Here is a 5,702-nt window from a genome sequence, read left to right as displayed (position 1 = left end):
CGCCCTCTGCTTCTTAGCCGGTGTGCAACCTGGGGCATGGAAACTTGCCCATGTAGTCCCAGTCCACAAACGGTCCTCCAGATCTTTGGCATCGAACTACCGACCAATATCACTGCTAACGATCATGTCGAAAGTCATGGAGGGCATTGTAAACACGCAGCTGGTTAACTACCTAGAGAAGCATGAGGTGTTGCCAAACAGCCAGTTTGGATTCCGATGTGGTAGAGGAACCGCAGATATCTTAACGGCTCTCCAACATGAATGGGTCCACACCATAAGTACTGGCGGTTGTGTCCAGGTCCTCGCCGTGGATATTGCCGGTGCGTTTGACCGGGTATCGCACACAGGAGTGCTGTACAAAGCAAAGCAGGCCGGCGTCGACGGACGCCTGCTTGTATGGCTACAGGACTACCTCACCAACCGAAACATCCGCGTTGTGGTTGGAGGCCAGACGTCAGATGCTCAACCCATCCAGGCTGGTGTCCCCCAAGGCAGCATCCTAGGACCCAGCCTCTTCCTTCTATACACCTGTGACATTGCACAATGTTTAACTCCAGGGACGCAGCTGAGCAGCTTTGCAGACGACACCACACTCTACAGCTTAGTACAGCCAACTGACGATCTCCAACAGTCCACCGCCTCCCTCCAAGGGTCCCTCAACAGTCTTGAGGAGTGGGGCCGCAAGTGGCGTATCTGTTTTGAGCCAGCCAAGACACAGCGCATGACTCTACATCGCAAGCACGTTCCCCCCTGCACTCCACCAGTCACCTTTGGAGGTGAAGCACTCCAGAAGACAGATACCCTGAAGCTGCTGGGAGTCATGCTCGACCCTACTCTCTCCTACAGAGCGCACACTCGCAGTGTTGCACTGCGCGCCTCCCAAAGGCTGGGTTTCCTACGAAAGGCAGCACCCATCCTGGACGACCATGGTCGAGTGACGGTCTACAAGGGATTCGTGCGACCCCTACTTGAATATGCCCCACTGGCCTGGTCGAGCGCAGCCGCAACTAACATGGCCCAGCTGGACAAGGTTCAGCAACGTGCCCTGCATTTCCTGGGACCTGGAACCATCCTCCAAAGTCTTCAGCTTCGTCGGATGGTGGCAGCCCTGTCATACTTGTTCAAGCTGCACTACTTTCCAGGGCCTCCCCAGGTAAAGGCCATGCTGCCACCAACCAAGCCCCCTGCCGTAGCTAGCATGTGCACACGGCAAAAACGTCAGACGCACCATGCCTTTCAGCTGAAGTGGACACCCCCTCGCACAGCCCCTGACTACCTCCTGCGATCCTTCCCCTTCTTCGCCATCACACCCTGGAACAACCTGCCTGCGGACCTCCTGCTTCACGAGCCTCATTCAAGACGCCTCCAAACCTTCAAGGTCAACGTATGTAAGGATCTAATCCGAAAGAGATGGCTGTGGTCCACACAGTACCTGTGACGATGATATTGAGATTTGAGACCCATTTAGTATTTACCTCTCTACTACTACTTGCTTGTTATGATTATTGTTCTCTCTCTTCATTTTCCCTTCTGGTTTAGTCATTACACGTATTTATATTATTTGGTGCAATACTAGCGCCCCTTTCTCGCACCAAATTTTATTATTTTTGCTACCTGACCATGCAACCCCCCCCCCTTTTTTTCGATGCCAGGTTGCAACGCTAACGCCGAGACCCCTGGTCGGTCGAGTTGCTCCCTGTACATCGGCACGTCGTCCCTACATCCCCTGTGTCCTGTCTTGTGTTTGTCTCCACATGTCTCTTTGTAGGGCTGTGTTCCCAATAAAAAAAAATAAAAAAAATGCATTGTCATGACTATTGTTACCCCTTTATTGGCTGGCCTATACATTAATCGAACACCGATGTTCGATGGGGTAGGCAGTTTGAAATTATCGTAACTTGGTCAAATCTTGGTCTTTCGGAGAGATCGAAATATGTAGGTCGAAGAGAAAACTTTCCAAAGCGATACAAAGAGCGGTTCGTGAGTTATAGCACTCGTAATATTGGTCCCGGGAAATTTGGACTCAGAGTGCGATGCGTGGGTCAACGGTCGGGATTTTCCCTGCTTGCGTCACCTGTTGACAAGGCTGGTCTCGTCATTATCCTGTAACAGTCGACTAGTCGCATTCTTTGTTGCCGTGGGACTTAGCTCGTGCAGATTTTCACTCCACTCACCCCCCCCCCCCCCCTTCTGTCCTACCCAACCATGAACCCTTCAAGTTGGAAGGTGGCGGGTTTGCGCACTGGAGATGTTTTAGCTAAAAGCTAAGTCTCAGGTCGTTGAATGTCTCAGTAACCTGTCAGTTTTGTGCCCTGTTTACGCATTTTCTGACTGCTTAGTATCTTGTTGCAGTCGTGGGTAGTTGCTTCATAACTCTTTCCTTGTGTTTTCTTCTTCTATTTGCCTTTCTTTTTCTTTTTTCAAACTTCTGCCAGTATAGTAACTACAGTATAGTCACTTCGTCTTGGGGGTAAGAGATGGAGAAGTTGCCTTACAGGGTTGGTGAGCCCGCCTTTCGGCACGGGAGAATACAGCCTACTCGAATCTCACGTCTTGATTGACTCCGGATTGCCATGCAGAGCGCACAAGAAGTCCATCGAACCTTTCACTCGGCAAACCTGCAAGAAAGCACCAATCCCTGCTCAAGATCCTATGGTCGGTCAAGTTGCCCCTGCCTCTCCCCCACTCCTGCCATTCCATATGTCTCATCGCTGCCTCGCTGCTTTGAGCCCTCACATGGTGTGTGGTGATTTTGTAAAAATAAAATAAAAATAAAAATAAACACAGTGCTCCGGGAACTCGCCCCTCAGTCAGTCCAGTGAGATTTAAAGGGGAAGTATACCCTAAAATCAAATTTTCACCAGTTGTAGTCTTCTGGGTGCTGAGTCGAATGGTCTTGGTCCGAGGAAGCTGCGACGCTCCCTTCCTACTTGAATCCCAATCGAACTCGCGCACTTCCACCGAAACTGGGTGACTGCGCCCTACTAGATGGGGATTTGTATGCAAAATGTCACTAAAAGCGCCATTTCGTTCTTATAAAAGCACGGATGACCGCGATTGGCCCATATGTTGTAGTCTTTTGGACGCTGAGTCGACTGGTTTTGGTCCGAAAAGGCTGCGATGCAGCGTTCCTCCTTTATTCCCAATCGAACATGGTTGAACAAGCGGTCACGTGCTCCTGGGTGCCCAAATCACCTGGTCACCGCGCCAGCAGGCGACAACTTTCACACCAAGGTTCAACTCGAGTTCAACTCGAGTGACAGGACTGCACCCAAAAAAGGTCAAACAGGCTAGTAAGTTGTACCCTGCAGGCACGGTGACCAGCTGACTGGTGTACGCAGGAGCACGTGACCGCTTCTTCAACCATGTTCGATTGGGAATAAAGGAGGAACGCTGCATCGCAGCCTTTTCGGACCAAAACCAGTCGACTCAGCGTCCAAAAGACTACAACATATGGGCCAATCGCGGTCATCCGTGCTTTTATAAGAACGAAATGGCGCTTTTAGTGACATTTTGCATACAAATCCCCATCTAGTAGGGCGCAGTCACCCAGTTTCGGTGGAAGTGCGCGAGTTCGATTGGGATTCAAGTAGGAAGGGAGCGCCGCAGCTTCCTCGGACCAAGACCATTCGACTCAGCACCCAGAAGACTACAACTGGTGAAAATTTGATTTTAGGGTATACTTCCCCTTTAAGTCGGCAGGAAAAGCACGAGCTCCTACGTAGGAAACGACACACAATAACATATTTCTCCAGACGTTTCGTTGTTCTGAACAACATCGTCAGTGGATAAAGAAAGTACACAGTGTAGAACAATACCGGTATTGTACTACTGTACATGTACTCCCTGGTTTTACCAGATTTTACCAGGGTTTTACTAGTGGCCTGGCACGAGGGAAACATGGATGCAGTGAATGGGATTTCGGTCTTTGACCACTTTGTGGTGGGTCTGATCTACTCACCTCCCACCGCTTAGGAGCTGCATCTGCGCCTTGATCCAAGAGGGTGGTGGCGTTCCTGCGGATGCGGAAAACTGGGCCTTTGGCCGAGTCTCACGCGAACCGTGAATTTTTATTATTATTTTTTACTAGGGTCCAGGGTTTTACCAGGGAGTAGAACAATACCGGTATTGTACTACATGTACTCCCTGGTTTTACCCTGGCTTTACCCTGGTTTTACCAGATTTTACCAGGGTTTTACCAGTTTACCAGGGAGTAGTACAATACTACTCCCTGGTGAAAACATTCAATACGAACAGAACCTGAGACGAGTAAGTATGCGGTACAGCTCAGTACGGGAACGTGCGATACTGTAGGAAGGTCATGAGAAGAGTGTGGAAAAAAGGAGCTAAACAGATGCGCGCCCATGTGTGTGTGTGTTTTGTGGATGTGTGTGTGTGTGTGGGAGTTTGTGTGTATGTATGTGTATGTGTGTGCGTGAGTGTGTGTGTGTGTGTGTGTGTGTGTGTGTGTGTGTGTGTGTATGGTGTGTGTATGCGAGTGTGTGTGTGTGGAGGGTAGCAGTAATGGTGAAAGGTGTCGGGAGTAGGCTCCGGCGGATTATGTTCGCAAAATCATGGAAATGTGCTTCATGAATCATGGTTGCTTTCTCTTCCCCCATTCATCTACACCAGGAGTAGAATATTGATGACTGTGATGAGCAGTCACTCATGACAGTTATAATAATATTATCGATTTTATCTTTCTCATGTGCAAGTAAGAGATCTATACATTCTACTAAAAATTCGAATCCAGCTAACTCTCTCAAGGAGTACTGATCCTGATGAATGTGTAATCCAGTAGCATTATGAATGAGTAGTGTACCTACACCAACCCTTTGAGAACAAGAGTACTATTATGCATTGTTGAAGTGAAGTCACACACACACACACACACACACACACACACACACACACACACACACACACACACACACACACACACACACACACACGTGCGAACACACAATCACATGCACACGCACAATGCAGGTTGTGTGGTATACAGCCACTTGGCCAGCTCAACAGTACAGAGACACGCGTTAGGCATTGCTTGTAGTCACGCACACGCAGCATGCACATGGCAGGTGTGTGTAGCACCTGCCGCTGCGCCAGCTAGACAGGACAACAGCACAGATACACGTAAACGTACAAGTAACTTTCATAAATGGCAGGGGGAGGTGGGGGGGGGGGGGGTGCAGTACCCAGCCCCTGTGCCAGCTCAACAGCACGAAGACACATAAACGTTACTTTCATAAAATGGCAGCGGGGGGGGGGGGGGGCTGTACCCAGCCCCTGTGCCAGAACAACAGCACAGAGAACTATAGTCATAAACATACACACACAGGTACTATAAGGTCAACGATGCTGGGTACTGCTAGCAATTGGCCAGCATACTATGTATAGTTTTGAACTATGTACCCCTTCAATGACTACCAGCTTGATTGTGTTTTTTTTCCGTAATGGTTCTGCGGTATTGCTTGAGGTCTTTGGTCCATTTCCATTGTTTATTCGCCTGCAAGAGAGGTTTGTCACAGATCTTCTTTAAAGGTACTGCTAGCAGTGCAGCAGCAACTAGACATGCATATATGACATTGTATGCATGCTGCACACTTCAATGTACACACTAGGTGTGCACGAGGCAAAGATCTCTCAGAGGTGAGCTCATGTGTGTGTGGGTGGGTGCGGGGGGGGGGGGGGGGAGG

The 5,702-nt window shown here is 49.5% G+C and overlaps 1 protein-coding gene across 1 annotated transcript in view; it reads right to left on the bottom strand.

The window, feature by feature from the left end:
* Window positions 1-5,694: 5,694 nt before the first annotated feature.
* LOC135821187 (nucleolar protein 8-like) overlaps window positions 5,695-5,702 on the bottom strand; it is a 43,686-nt gene continuing 43,678 nt past the window's right edge. The window contains exon 16 of the mRNA XM_065334256.1: window positions 5,695-5,702. This exon is cut by the window's right edge and continues 453 nt beyond it. The gene's annotated coding sequence lies outside the window, so the exon portion shown is untranslated.

The sequence above is a fragment of the Sycon ciliatum genome, chromosome 7 (genome assembly GCF_964019385.1).
Source record: "Sycon ciliatum chromosome 7, ocSycCili1.1, whole genome shotgun sequence".
Lineage (NCBI taxonomy): Eukaryota > Metazoa > Porifera > Calcarea > Leucosolenida > Sycettidae > Sycon > Sycon ciliatum.
The sequence above is the reverse complement of the archived record's forward strand: the minus strand, read 5'-3'. Positions and strand labels throughout refer to the sequence as shown.